Raw genomic sequence first — 15,121 nt, forward strand, 5'->3', positions numbered from 1 at the left:
TTTAAGATCCAAAGGAGGAAAAAATGAGTTGGTTGAGAGGAAAATATTATGTGTTGGTTAACTCAAAATGATAATATTTGATAATTCACCAGTCGAGGCACCAATGGTTAAAAAAAAAGGAAATTTCCAATAGAAAATAATAATAATGAAACGCATAATATATTTACGTGCTTTTCGTATTACAATTAAAGATAAAAGTAGATACTAAAAGTTATAGAGGTCAACAAAGCCTGTATATTACAGGCAATCAATACCTATTGAACTGACCGTTGACAGTCTAATAAGCTACCAGTTATTACTTAAACATTATTACTCCTTTCTAGAAACTTTTTCCTGGTTTTGAGACATCTTCAGTTCCAAACTTCCCTTAATAGAGCAGCTTCTACATCCAAACTTCCTCAATAAAATCTATCGAACAAGTTTTTTATGACCGCCTTCAACATCAAAATTAGGTTCCCCACTTATAAAGTAAACCTATTTTCCTTTTAACAAAAAAAAACAGATACGCTTGATCTGATAGGTTTTACCAATAAATTTCAAAATGGTCGATAACAGAACTTGTTGTGGTAATTTTAATCAAGGATGTTTGCTTAACTAAGCTTTTAGTCTGGTATTATTAAGTGTCCAATTAATTATAAATTCGAGACATTACTTTGAGTGTTAAATATATATTTGAGTGAACATGATAAAAAACTGAAATTCCTATATAATATTAACTCATACTTCATGATGCTGAGGAATGCTGGAAATTTAGCTGCTTCGCAGCTAAATTTCCAGCTTCAGCAGCTTTTAATTATTAAGCTAGTAAGCTCTACACAGACAGCAAAATTTATTTAAATATGTAGTTCTTTTACAATAGAGGGTTGTTTTTTGTGGAAAGGACAAAAAACTCGTTCTCTTGGCTTTCTACACCTTGTTCTCTGACCTTAGTACGACCTCATACGTGACCTCATACTTCGTGGTCAGTAAGGTGAGATAATTGCTTTGTGTCGGTGCTATAGAATTTTTTCAGGTAGTTGCTTTAAAGATTTCCCTAACTTTTTCTCTCTTTCTAACTTACGATACCCCACAGTTTCTAAAAGTAAGGGACACAATTATGAGATTGCCCTCTTCGGAATGAAGGGTGGAGTCTTTACTGTTACCACTGGGCACTTTCCATCGGAGCCCGTGAAAGTTTCTAGTATTCCTGCAAGTATCCACTTTAATGTCGGCTGGTTACCTTTTATAACAACCGTCTGTTCAATTTCAAGATTTGAATGGTCCACCACCACACTCCACTTTAATTTTTTTTTATTACTCAACAAGGTACTCCTTAGATCACCTGTTAAAAAAAATGTTGAATTTGTAGGAATTTGCCAAGACTGGATCCTTTAATATCCGTAGCAGCAGGATCAGGCAGATCTAAGAGAAAGATATCAAAATCATTAGGATCAGAAGATTGAAGGGTCAAAGAACGGAAATTTAACGTGGCTTCAGCGTGAATTACTGAAGTTAAAAATTATCCCTAATTCACGACACTGGAAGTTGTGGACCGGCTAAGTAAATGGATATTTTGTTGCCAATAGTGCAAGCTGATTTTTTTCTCATCTAGATCTGATAATAGAATTCTACCTCCCAATTTAAGGATGCCCTTACCTGTATCAAGAAAGTTACGTGCATTAATGAGTCTCTTTGTATCTTATTGGTAGCCTCGAGAAGACTTGGAACTGGACTGGACTCATTTGGAAAGGTAAGAACATTTTGAAGTAGCATTGTAAGAAGTGCACACTTTATTTCGTGAATTTAGATTTCCCCGATTGACATGAATGCGGTATTGGGGGTTGTATTTTTCACTTCATTCTAATGGAACCGTTTTAACTCTTCTACACGTAATTTCTTATGCTGATGTGAAATTTTCTTTCGGTCTAACTTAATCAACAAATTTTTTAGATTTTTAAATAACATCTGGTAACCACAACAGCGCTGTAAGCAAGGTTTACACATACATGAACCATTAGTGAAAGTGTTTTTGCGGATGTTAATACTTAAATTTTTAAGTAATTTCACCAATAATTACACTGGCGCCAATAAACCATGCATGTGTAAACCTTGATTTAAGCGGGTAAAATTAGAAAATCTTAGAAAACGAAAATTTGTGAAGACAGAAATTCTTTGCCTTAATTTTTGTTTGTGCTTTAACGTTTGGTAAATGGACGATTGCTATTTGGTTTAGATTGCCTTACCCAACATGAGTTGTTCTACCTTAAATTTCCATTAAAAATTTTATCAGGTTGACCCTATCCCAGCCCCTGCCCCTTAAAAAAATATTCCGAATCTCAGTGTTGAACTATCAACAATCCAGGCAATTGCAATTCTTTTGCAAAAAGTGCAATCTAGCAACCAATTTGGACTATATAAAATATTTGATAAAACGAATCCACACCAAAAATTTAATCATTTCCTCTAGGTTTTCCATACCATGGATCGGATAATTAAAGATGGGATGTCTCCAATTTTGATATACTTACATCTTAGAGCTTGGCAATGATTCACAAATTTTTCACAAAAAGACTCAATTTATCCCGCACTAACCAGGCCACCAAATTGAGAGCCATTGTCCAACAGTCCTACAGATAACAGATTTTCCATTAATTGTCTTCAATCTCACCAGAGAAGTTACAAGTAGCACTTCACCAGAACAATCATATACATGGTCAGCGCTGACTCTGGACTAATCTCACCATCTTTACTGTTAAAATTTGATTTTGGGATTTCTGGTGGCCCTGGTTGATGGTTATAAAACGCTAATTTCCACATACTGCTCAGTTACGTTTTCGCTCAAAAAAGGGTTTTCTATCGATCTTTCGTAATGGTTTGCTTTTCACTCCTTCTTAAGCCTCTACTCCAGTAGGCAAGAAATTGCTTTAGAATAGGAACCTCTGATTTCGTTAGCACTTCGTACACTCAACTCGTAACATTATCTTACTTTCCGTTAATAATAAACGTGATAATTTGGGTAAAAAATGCTAATGTTTATCTCCTGAATTAATGAACAGACCAAAGTGCTCGGTTAACGCATTCATAATTTTCTCAAGTTGGCCGAATATATTTCATCCGATTTTGGTAAACTTAACGCATTTACATGAGTATGATGTTAACATCAGTTAACACGAATTTTGTGTCTGGGTTTTCCTAATTAAATTTTCATTTTTCTCGCTTAACTAATTATACAAAATTTTTTGAAAAATTTTTTTATAATAATTTTTCCCACGTTCTAAAGATGATGATAGGTGTGTCACCGAAATGTTGAAAAGGACAGTTGTCCGAGCCCCTAGTAAATGGTGAATATTATGGTCAACTGGTTTTAACTGAGAATACTGTGCAATTTCACCATTCTAACAGTCCCTAGTTTTGTATGAGGTATTATTTCCAAAAGAAAGTAACAGGAAAACTTAGAAAAATTATATATTAATATTAATTGAGAAAAAAGATAAATTAAAAAAGATTATTCTTAAAACTACTGAATTAGGAATTTAAGTTTCTTCCGCGTTTATGATATACGTTGATGGTGCCTATACCGTATTGAAAGGGACTTGTACGAGTTCAATAATTAGGCCCCAAAAGGAAATTTCTCTTGTGTTCTCCTCGCCAGTCCGAATCATCAAATATTAAAAACATGTGCCTTAAAAGGTTAAAAAAACTGACATATTTATTTATTTATGACAAAAGCAAACTTTTTTAATGACAAAAGCAAATTTTTTTAATGACAAACGGGATTTATGTTTTTTTTAATCATAAAAATCCATTAAAGGCCATTAAGGCACCGACATAAAAATAAAAGTTTTTTTGTTGAGTCACGGCATTAATTGTCATTCCATCACTATTATATACCTCATAAACCAGACGTTTTGCTATAACATAATTTACAGTAGACACCTCCATGGATTTACCAATCTCGCAAGCAGTCCTTTTCAATGCCCTTTTAGAAAATGGAACTTTAGGAAATGAAAATGAATCAAAGGCATCCGGAAATTGTAACCAATTCTCATAAGCACCTGGGAACTTCGGGATTGGAATAGCAGGTAGTTGCGAAGCACTACGAGGGGCATCTCCTGAGGGAATTGTACTGGCAGAAGAATCGTTATTCTAATGATTATCTACTCCGCTTGATATATTGAAAATAGGAAGAATTGCGTTGGTGATATAAGCAATTTAATAACATTTCTCCTCAACATTATCATGATATTTATAATGATCAGCACCTTTCACCTTGCATTTTAGAGATTCTTGGTACTTCTCAAATTCTCTGTTAATATCATTTGCTTTGGTTAATCAGTCTCCGACTTTAAAATTTTTGAGCAGTTAATTTGCTCTTTAACGTTTTGTGTTGTGTTAATAACCCTTGAAAATGTTGTTAATCTGATTTTATAAAACCAGTGTAGTCTAACAAATTTTCTTCCACTTTTCACGCCAACTTTTCAGACAAACTTCCACTTTTTCTATATTTGCCATTTCACACGGTAATATCATTTTGAAAAAACAACAAAACTTAATTTTTTTAATCACAAAGTTTGCGACTGTTCTTCAGAGGTTTAAGGGATTTTAAGGATACATTACCCTCTTGATTAGTTCACCCTATATGACATTTTTTCGTAATAGCAATAGTGTCTTTTTCCAACTCTGAGCAGTTTACCACAATGAGCTCCAGTTGCTTCAGTTAATTTAGGACTCCATATAATATTTCTAATAATATTTGGATCAAAGGGCCGAATTATGTTTAGGATTTTGCCCTTGAGCTCTTCGTCAGGGAGCAAAGAAACCAATTATAATACGTTTAGAAAGTATTTGGATTTAAAACAGTTACGAATAATTTTGTCCTCTTTATTTAAAAACAAATTATACATAAGAGCTCTTTTATTTTATGTGCTTTTCATTGAAAATACCCAGCGACAAAAATGTGGATGCATACTTTTCAGTTACTACTTCCCATTATTTTAAAACGGCTCCCATTAATTGAATTTTAGTGCGAGCTGCTTTCCGCTTTACCACAATTTTCATTAGTTGTTCACTCCATTTTCATGATTTCCCCATTCGTATGTTCTCCGCCGGACTTAGATCCAAAAAAAAAGGGAAATGAATATTTATGCTAACATGATTTCTGGCGACACATTTTGTCATCACACATTTCTTTCTTCTTTATCGTCAGTTAAAGCCATCCATGATGAATTTTCACGTGGAAACTTGATATCGAAAAGTCATAAAAATAACAAGAATTTAAAAAAAATCCGAATAATTTTTAGACATACTATAAAATCCACATACTTAAAGGGCTTAGAAGGTATAAATCCGGAATATTTATTACATAAATCTTCAAGTCTAAATTTCTTTGGACTGTGTTACATCAATCTGCTTTGAGAATGTTTTTGCCCTCGATGATCGTAATGACCTGATCTGAAATATTTGTCACTGACATGACAACTTATTTATTAGAGATGGTGTTGGCCTCGATGAATAAGTCATGATAGTTATAGTGTACACTCCAGCAGGTTCAACTTCCGATCGATTTCCCGATTTGAGTTAATTTTTTTAAATTTTGTAGCTCAAAATCCAGTGCCGTAGCTGTTTAAAAATATTGATATATTAGGATATAATCAATTTAAGATTTGACAATTTTTCCTTAGAAAATTCGTTCGCGTGCCCCTTCAACAACTTTATTAGAGTATGTACCCAAGGTGTTTCTAAAAATATGGGCAATATCAGAGAAATCAAAAGTTCTCGATAAAAGATTGTACTTATTAATTGTTTTCCAACAAATTACCTTTACGGAAATACACTTCTTTAAAATTTGATAGCGAAAATGTTTTTTTCTAAACAACCGTTCTTCTAGTTGATAAAATTTAATGAATTGATTTCAAAGTCATAAATTAATTTTTTTAATTTTAACACAAAAATTTATTTTATTATCTAGGTGATAGACTAAAAAATATATACAAAATTCCCTTACTTTTGTAAAATACGCCCTTTGGCAAAATGGTGTTTTTCTGAAAAACGGTTCGGTTTATGTACATCAACCAAGAGTGCCTTTTTTTAGGTACGCCGGAAATCTAATAAACCACATAACGGTTAAAAAAAATTAAGTCCTTAAAAATTTAGGAATAAAGAAGTTGAGAGTAACCTCCTCTCCGTCTCCCTCAAGATGTAGAAAGAAGTGTTAAATCCGATTTTCTTAACCTTGATATGATACACAGGTAATCCAGAATTCATTACATTTCATCAACTGAAAGAAAAATTGTTTAAAAAGTTCCATTTTCGCTATAAGATTTTTAAGAACTATATTTCTGTAAGGGTAAGTTTTTGGAAAACAATTTATAAACATAAGTGCAATCTTTTGACAAGAACTTTCCATTTTTAGAATATTGCTCACATTTTTGGAAACATCCCGTGGATATAAATGTTTTGGGCACTGGGGTGAAAAAAGAAAATGATTGAAAGCCTACTTCTCTGGAAATAAGGATTATATACACGATGTACATACATATATACACGTTTTCATGAATATTATGCAGGCTTGAAAGGCCTCTTTATCAAAACGCCGCGTTTCTGTAGGTGTAAATAATCTGAAAACAACGCAATTTCCAACTATGTTAGATGGATACATTCCCCGTTTACGACTTCCTTTTGCTTCTCTTATGGAAAACAAATTTCGCCCTGAAGAAACGACGACACGAGAGAATATTGGCTTCCGCATTGGCTTCTTTCCTGAATTGGGGCACTTCTGGTTTGGCTTTAATCATTAGAACTGTCTTGGGGAAGTTTTCAGGGCCTAAAAACAACATTTTGACTTATAATACTCGAGACAAATTACTAGTTCTCTGATATGGTGATTTAATATTCACAAACATTCATTCATTTTCCCTGAAAATTCTGCGTTGCAAATAAACATTTTGCATGACTGAGATTCCAGTTGGTGGGTAAACAAACTCCGTGAGTACAATACGTTTGTTGTTGCCCTATTTTTTCATTCATATATCCCACAAAGGCATTTCTCCATGAATTGGCAAATTTACCCTAAAAAAAAAATTCGACGTCAGAAACAATAAACAAATCCCATTACACATGAAATTAAGTATTTTGGATATGTGCAGGTGAAATCACAAAGGGGGTGTAATCGGTTTTTGGAGAGATTAGGCAAAATAACAACCCGAGGGCTGTATCTCAATCTAGCTTGGGCTTACGTTGTGGTTTGAATAAAGGTCAAATCAGCAAAATAACAGCCGTTTATGTATTAAAAGTAGAAACGGGCATTTTTCAGACGAGTTTAGAATTCCAAAACGCACCGTTACAATATGCGGGAATTTGCATTGCGAGTAGTTATTAATGCTAATAGGAAGGTTGAACTGGTGTAGGAATTGTCATAATCGCATGTTTTGATAAAAATAAAGTGGCAGTTAACGTGGGTTAATGTGAAGGCTGCTACACTAATTGAGCAATTCTGGCGAAGTTCACGGTTGGCCCTTTGAAGCAGTCTCAAGCAGCAATGTTAAAAAATTCCTACCTCTTATCTGCGATGACCTAGAACACTCCGCACGCGTCTAAATGATAGCTCTAATTAGGCTCTAAATTAGAAAGATTCATTGATTTTCTCCAATAAGCATTATTAAAAAAAAAAAACAATTTGAATCAACTGGTTCCGCCACTCATTATTGTGCCAGATAGAAGTTCTGGCTCAATTTTAGTTCCAGGAAAATTTACTACAATTGCCTAGAAGCCACAAGTGGAGCATTAACGGATTTTAAAAATTGTTTTATGCATATGAAATGAACCTACAATTAAATGTGATAAACCAGGGGCGCATCAGGTGGTGTTTTCAATGTGTGTGTAATGCAAATTTTGCTCCGTGAAAACTGACTAAGTATTCCAAACATTTTAAACTAGATTTAAACCTTCTTGGTAACAAGTCTATAAAACTTCCTCATAGGAGGCCTAGCGAGCAGTGGCGGAGAAGGGAGAGCATGATACTTTTGCCGCCAAAATGTTACAAAAACTGTCGAAGTATACAAGAAATGAACGATAGAAAAAGAATAATTTGAGAAGGAAAGAACGATTTAAAACTAGGAAAAACTCCTTAAATGTGAGTTTATTGATACATATTTTTATGTTTTCCATTTCTGAAAAAAGTTTCCTTAACTTCTCTCTCCCTAACTTATATGGGCTTATTGAGAGCCCTTCTCAAACTTGAATTGAGAGCTTAAGGGTTTCGGAAAGGGAGTGTGATATATTCTAAGCCTTCAGGTAGGTATAACATAACAACCCCTTTGTAAGCTCTTTAGCCTCTGGTCCAGGGTTTCGAACGTTAGAATTAAACGTTCTTTCAGCAATAATTTTGTCAATAACAATTTAATTTAAACACCACTAAAGTAGAGTAATAAATTTGTCAATCCATTAATTAAATTGTTTTCGATTGTTGTCGGACATCGAAATAATCGATATTTGATAGAGCAAATTTCGGCTAACGCACCGTCATACGTTGGTTGAATTGATGTTCATGTTCTATTAAAAATTTGGAAGTTTAATTACACATTTGTAACCTATTAAAACCCATTAGTGTAATTCGATACTTGCGCTAGTTGTAAGTTGATAAGACAACGTGGGTAAATGGTAATAATGATGGGTGCATGAGAACCTAATAGACCCCTTCTATTGAGTAAACCTGAAACATTTCCATTCATAAGATCTTTAGACGTAATGAATACCGATTCAAATTACTTTGAAATTCATATAGTATTGCCCTTTCTAATAATCTTTCATAAATTGAAATAATAAATTAGTTTTTGAATACATTTTTTAATAATTTTCAATGATCCATCTTCTTTCCTTAATGATCTAGTTTATTAATGTGCCCATTCATCAAAGGTTTTGTGTATTGGCTTCTTGACTGAACTCTTTTTTTAACCAAAGATCTTTGACATGGGAAATTCCTGAAATATTTTATAATAAGTAAAATCTAAAGATGGTAACTATAAAATAAATACCCAGTAGCTAGCCTCACTACCTGCCTTCACAGTTAGATACTGAAACTTATTCTATCGATTTTTGGATCTCGCTTAAATCCTCATTTTACGGTTTTTTAAATTTATTCATCCTCAAAATTTCGCCTTCATAGTCCATTTGCTTCGCAGTTTTTCTTTCAAAAGGGATGATCCTACAGCCAAAAAGGTTGAACGCTAACAACAAAGGAGCATACCGAAGTGAATTAAGTTAGTACAAAAATAATCAGTATTATTTAGATGCTTCACAGGTCTTGGCCACGTATAACACATTATTGTAATGCAAGTAAAAATACTTCCGAACTAAAATTTGCCGAACCATTATTATAATTTATAACTTATTAATTATTATAATTTATAAATTATTTTTAAGCAAATTATGATTAAATAGTAAATAAAGTTTAATTAAAACCGTGTAATTATGTTTTATGCATGAAATGCGAGACATTTGGTAAATAATTCCCGCTAACGATATCTAGGATTCCTTTTTTTTTTGGTGCAAATTCATAAAAAAGTTGTTTTAGAGACTTTTTTCAAACAAAAATCTACTACTTCTGAGTAATTCCAACAATGCATCAGCTCTAAAACGAATCCTGCCCACTCCATGCAATTTCTCCAATGTAAGCAATATATTTCAGCTCTCAAAGAGTGACCTTGTTACTTTATGGCACGAATAACTTTTTAATATCAACCTAGTTCTGCATTCAAGCTCGTGTCAATGTTGTCCCAACGTTTTCATTTTTCATATAAAACGTATCATAAACGTGAGTTTCTTCACAATAGCGCAATAGGAATTGCATTGCTCTTCCTTTTCTACACTTTACTTTTCCCGATTTCTACCCCGCACGCTTATGTTTATTTCTGAATTAATTATGAAATTTCAAGAATTTTGAGGTGGATTTCATGTGGGTTCGAAAACAGTTAAGAGTTTTTTATTTTAGTTTCCTATTTATTAATAAATCGTATAGATACTTATACGCCACAAAACTACGTAAAAATCATTGGTGTAGTGTGGTTACAAAGGCCATTAGGATTTTGACAATTTTTTGAAAAATTTTTTAGATTTTCCCATAGATTTTGATTCCCACAAACTCTGGCATGCTCTTGTTTCTTTTTGTATTAATTTGAAAAATGCCCATGATGTATTATGAATGATTGATATATAGGTTTTTAAAAAAATTCTTAGGTTCTTTCAAGCCACTTTCGAACACTTATTCCCCTTAATCCCTGTTTGGAATGCTTATGTTCCTCTTTCAGTTGATCATAAATTTAAAAATTTGTGAAGAAAATATCTTTTAGGAAAGCAAGATAATCATTGGGGTAATATAATCCTTAAAAAATTAGTGATATTGCCAAAAAATTTTTAGATTCGTCTAGAGGTTGTACTTTCCCGATTAGGTATACCTTTATTTACTCATGAATTGATTTGAAAAATTCAAGCTCAAAGGAAAAAATTATCCACTTGAAAATTGTATAAAAGTTAGTACTGTAGTATCATTTTAAATGTTTTTTTTTATTGCTGAAATTCTACTATATAATATATACAGAGTGCGCCATCTGTAAGTACCCTATTTAAAACTCTTATACAACTGTCATTTTTAAACAATTGAAATATCATAATGGCTCATTCGACAGCTCATTGTATACCATTAATTACCATGAATAATTTAACACCAGCACAACGCACCGATATTGTAGAAATGTATTTTAGAGAACAGTCGTCTTTTATTAAAATTTTACGTGGTACGAGGCAAAAGTATGGACGAAATTTCAACGTTACTCGGAAGACTGTATCTCGAATCATCCAGAAGTTTCGCACTAGTGGCAACGTTAGTGATCGTATAAAGTGTATAAAACAGCGTCCAAGACGTAGTATGGAGAATATCGAAATTGTTAGGGTTGATGTTGAAAGAGATCAGAATGTGTCGTATCGCCGCCGTGCTCAACAACTTGGTTTGACTGGAACGATATTAAGGAGCATTTTTAAGCATGATTTGCATCTATTTCTTTACAGAATTCAAATGGCACAACGATTATTGCCAATTGATAAGCCAAAACGTTTAAATTATGGCAATCAGATGCTTCATTTGGTGGATAACGAATACGACTTTTGGACTAAAATCATCATGAGCGATTTCACATTGAATGACCACGTTAACAAACAAAATAGCCGTTACTGGGGTGCTCAAAACCTAGTTATAATTCATGAGAAGCCTCTCCACGACCAAAAAGACACTGTTTGGTGTGACGTTAGTGCTACAAAAATCTACGGGCCGTTTTTCTTCGAGGACAAACAGGAAGTCTCAGTTACCGTTAATGGAAACAGTTATCGAAGCATGTTTGAAGATTGGCTTTGGCCGCAAATCTCTGAAAATGATTCATGTACGATATGGTTTCAACAGGACGGCGCACCATATTATACTGCGCGCGAAACAATGACTATCCTCAAAAGATTGTTCTCAAATCGCATAAACTCGAAAAATGGCGATTACAATTGGCCTCCGCGTTCGCTCGATTTGACGGCTCCAGATTTTTTTCTGTGGGGATATTTAAAGTCTAAAGTTTATGTTGACGCGTCCCGATCCCTTCAGGAGCTGAAAGACGCAATCCGCAAAGAAATAGCGGAAATAAAGCCAGAAACGTTACACGAAGTAATGAGAAGTGCCCAAAAACGAGCATTTCCCTGCGTCGTACATAACGGCGATCATTTGCCTGATATTTTATTCAAGAAATGATTTTTTTGTAATGGTATAAACCAAATTAAATAAACATTGCCAAGCGCACTCCATTTAATTGCCTTTTCTCTATTTCCTAAGCGTTTAAAATGTGGTACCTACAGATGGCGTACCCTGTATATATATGTATATAATATATATTTTACTTCTTCCAATCCCTGTATTGCGTGCCACTGTTTATTCGTGAAATAATTTTCAACGTTTGAAGAAAAAATTATGAGCTTCAGAATTGCATTAAAAATCATTAGCGTAGTATGATGTACATCGTAACATTAAAAAAATAATTTGATTTTTCCATAGATTTTACTCCAGCAAATAGTAGTCTGTCACACCTTTGTTTATCCCTGATAATAAATTTGAAAATGTTTATGTTTGCCAATAGACAGTATGAAAAGCAATGGCGTGGCATGTTTCAAAAGGCAATAAAGATTTTCTCAAAAATTTCTCAACTTCTTTCATAAATGTACTCCTGACAGACACTATTCTGTGAACGATTATCGCGTGAAATGTGCTTTTTGCGAACTTATACGAGTGTGTTAATAAAATTCCTAAGAATATAATTAAATCATCTCATAATGTACCCTGATTGTGGTAAAACTCAATTTAATAAAGCCCATGGGGGTTGTTCATTTCCATTGCTAATTCTGGAACTCTCATGATTTGCATAACTTAGGTTTGACCCTATTCTTTGCGACAAATGTTTTATACAGAAATAGAACTACCTGAGGGGAAAACCAACATTTAAATAATCTTAGCGGTGGATTGAATTATTCGACCCAAAGATAAACTAAATTAATTGCTTTTTTATAGCAACATAAATGCGAAACGAGATAATCGGCTGAGATTTAATTAATAGACAAAACTAAAAATGGTATATATTTGCATTAATGCCCACAAAAAACGTCATACACAACAATTTGGTGTAATACTCAGTGTTACGTTATTATACACATTAAATAAATAAATATTATAATAATTAAATGCATACGGTATAACATATCATAGAGATATTTTAGGGGGCGATAGCACTCTGCAAAATAATAAAAAATGCTAATGAGCCCATGGTCAAACTCGCGGTAGCCATTTAGAGGGTGTTATGTTTATGTGGGTCATGTACTATTTTATGCTTCGTATCTTTTTTTAGAACACCCTGTAGGAATTCTGACACCAAATTAAAATTCCTTCTTTAATTTTTCAGGTTTTTGGTCTCTTGCAGTACTTTCAGTATCTTTCATCGTTTTCGTAGAATTTGCAAATATATCTGTCGATGTAAATTTAGAAAATCGAGTCTACATGTTCCGGACTGTAGTGTAGGATGCCATGGCTCAGTTTTAGCCATTTTAATAATATCGTTTCGATTTTTGACGTTTTGGATTTTCAAAAATTTAGCTCAAACCATGCGTGTGAAAAACGTAAAATATAAGAAAAAATGTGAAACTTTACCACTCTGTATTTCGAAAATGGTGCATTTTTAATCAATGATCTATTAGAATTTTTTAATTATTTTGCAGATTATCGCTTCTATATTATATATCCTCACTAAATATTTCCATGATGATGTGTTACATCCTGTAAGCCAAAAGTTTTAAGCGAAGGCATAATTCTACGTTATCTTGTATAACATTTACTTTTACTTCTTGCATTTTTTTTAACATAAGGAAACTGGTGTCCAGTGATTTATTTATATTAGAATGATTCATGGTTTAACTTATTTACTTTTGTGAGATCTCCTTCAGTGCCAAGTCAAGGTTACTTCATGTTGGGAACCCACCATTAAGGGTTTTAATTAGACAGCAAGAGTGGAATGGAATCTGTGTGAATTTGTGAAACATCAAATGTTCAAATTTTCGAAATGATTCAAGGATAAATGGAGGCGTGCAACAAAGGAGTGTGGAGGATTAATACCTTTGGATGAAATTTAATCATGAATTTCCTGACTGCGTGTACAACCACACTATGCCAAAGAGCTTTATCAAGTCCCTTAATGCATGATTTCCTTTCGAATCGATTCAGGAACAAATGGAAGCGTGCAACACAGTAAACCGATGGAAACGAAGTAAAATTTATGGAAAAACCAAACAATAAAAAAAATCCTTATTGTGTTTGGAGCCACACCACACCAATGATTTTTATCTTTAAGCACTGAAATTTAAAAATCATTTCATGAATAAACAGAGACGCTTGTGTCAAATCAATAGAACGTTTAGAGACAATACACAAAACAGTATTTATTTGGGAAATGTGACGGTTTAGGTAACATCGTTTTAAAGAAAATTTAAATGTTCTTCAACGTATTTTCCAATACATCCAGTGTTCCACTTAAAAATTGCACTGTAGGTAAATTTAATATTTAACCATAAAATTATAAATTTTGTGAGCCACTGTGTATAAAGTAGAGTCACTCTTTTTATATGGGGCAAATTCGTGGACCTTCCAAAAATAATCTTCCAGATTTCTTTCTGCGTTTCTTCAATTCAAACCTTATTACAACCGCGGTTTTATTAGGGCTCCATTGCGAACAAAAAATAGAAATTCATTTTTCGAGAACCGGTAAAGATAGATATCGGAATTATCCGGCAAAAATGATCAAAAAGCAATAGCGACCCTAAAAGTGAAATAATATACTGAATGTCACACTTAATATATCGGAGTTTCTCCTACTTTCTTGTATAACCGACAACGTTGCATAGATTGGACAAGAGCAATTACATGAATGTATTTGCAAATTTCCAAAAATACAGTTTTCGGGAAAAGTCTACAATCTGCCGTGCATCGCCCTGTGTAACTAAGTCGGAAAACTCGAAGTAAGCATGGTCAATGCTATACTTACCTTGGAAACTCTTCACATGGAGGAAGCACGTTTTGCAAGTACGCGCCAGAGACGTTTCTCACCGAGGTGTAATGTGCCACTATCCTAATTTTATCTGAAAGAGAACGTGCTTTTCCCAATCTGAAGTGTTTGCTGTTTGCCCAGAGTAACTGTGTGAAATGGAATTCGCAATAATACTAATTACAAGCAATTATGTCATTACACAAATTCATGTTGCGTTACTCCATGTTCTAACTTCAACCGAAGAACACGACGGAATTTGACAAATGAGTGAGGTTCGAAATTTGACACATAAAATTTGACATTTGATCTGTTTTTAATCTCACCATCTCTCAAATCATTTACGCAGCGGAGAAATCTATTTTTTTATAAGCCATAAGTTGGAGTTTTTGTTCGAATGTTTAAACTCACTTGAACAAATTGCCAAGTAGACTAATTTTTTGAAAGAAAATACTGAGTTTTCCAGAATTTGATAAAAATTCTATTTATCTCACTCTTCTGTAGACTATAAGACTACTACAGACCAAAAG

This window comes from Euwallacea similis, chromosome 5 (genome assembly GCF_039881205.1).
Source record: "Euwallacea similis isolate ESF13 chromosome 5, ESF131.1, whole genome shotgun sequence".
Lineage (NCBI taxonomy): Eukaryota > Metazoa > Arthropoda > Insecta > Coleoptera > Curculionidae > Euwallacea > Euwallacea similis.